Below are 1,212 nucleotides of genomic sequence, written 5' to 3'. Positions count from 1 at the left end.
GCCTTCTTGTGCACACACTCTTCTAGCCAGGAACAGATTCAGGCATGTTTACAGCTATTTGTACACCTGTGTAAAGGGCTATATGTTGATGTTACTTCACACTGAGGAGCCAGCAGTTCGAGTAGGGTGGGGCTGTCTTTATACCTCACTTCTTACACTCTCCTGTTAGATGCTTTTCTTCCTACATTTCTTTCTTCCAGCCCTTCAGTATGTGAGTTACACCAGCTCAGACGCCCTTAGGCTTGCTGGATCAAGTTCAGAGGATCAGTAAGGAGGGAGGCCTGTTAAAGGTTGGTAAGAGAGTGGGAGTCTAAGTAATGAAATGAAAAGGAGTCTAAGGCTACGTCCTCACTACGGGGGGGGGGTGGGGTAGATTTAAGATACGCAAATTCAGCAACGCGAATAGTGTAGCTGAATTCGACATATCCGAGCCGACTCACCCCGCTGTGAGGACGGCGGCAAATCGACCTCTGCGGCTCCCCCGTCGACGACGCTTATTCCTACCTGCGCTGGTGGAGTACAAGCGTCGATTCGGGGATCGACTGTCGCGTCCCGACGCGATAATTCGATCCCCGAGAGATCGATTTCTACCCGCCAATTCAGGCGGGTAGAGTAGATGTAGCCTTAGTTGCTGTGACTTTCACACTGAAAGGACAGGTTTAGACTCACCTTGGAATTTAGTCTTTGGTGTCCAGGTATCTCTTCATTCCCAAGGCTGAAGCAGTTTCCAAAACATTGTCATGTCAACTGCAGAGCCTGGACCTGCTTTGCCACTGTGTCAGTGCTAAGTGACCAGTCACATCAGACTCCCTCAGACATACCTGGAAAGCCAGGACTAACTGAGCAGGTTCTTGACGTGTATTGTAAACCTTAGAGAAGGTCAGAGTCAGATTTGTGGACTGGCAGAACTGAAGGTGGTTAACAAAGTAGAGGTCACAAGTCAAGCAGGCCCTTGTTTGCTCCTTGTGGACAGAACACAAAGGGCACACTGCACAACACCCCCCAGGCTCCCAAAGACAACAGCCCAATCTGTCTGTTCCATGCAGGATTGAGGGTATCAGTTTAAGAGCATGATTAAACTGGCCCAAATCCAGCATCAGCTCAAGACCCCGCACTATATTGGTCTAGAGCAGGCTGCACAGCTCGTAAAGTGGCGAGAGCCATGTTACTCCAAAGAAGACAGCTGAGGGCCGAACCCCCCCCGCCCCCCCC

At 50.5% G+C, this 1,212-nt stretch overlaps 1 protein-coding gene across 1 annotated transcript in view; it reads right to left on the bottom strand.

Annotated features, from left to right (window-relative positions):
- Positions 1-1,212, bottom strand: part of GLB1L2 (galactosidase beta 1 like 2) — a 55,317-nt gene that overhangs the window by 35,313 nt on the left and 18,792 nt on the right. The gene's annotated exons all lie outside the window — the stretch shown is intronic.

This window comes from Trachemys scripta, chromosome 21, assembly GCF_013100865.1.
Source record: "Trachemys scripta elegans isolate TJP31775 chromosome 21, CAS_Tse_1.0, whole genome shotgun sequence".
In the NCBI taxonomy this organism is placed as follows: Eukaryota; Metazoa; Chordata; order Testudines; family Emydidae; genus Trachemys; species Trachemys scripta.
The sequence above is the reverse complement of the archived record's forward strand: the minus strand, read 5'-3'. Positions and strand labels throughout refer to the sequence as shown.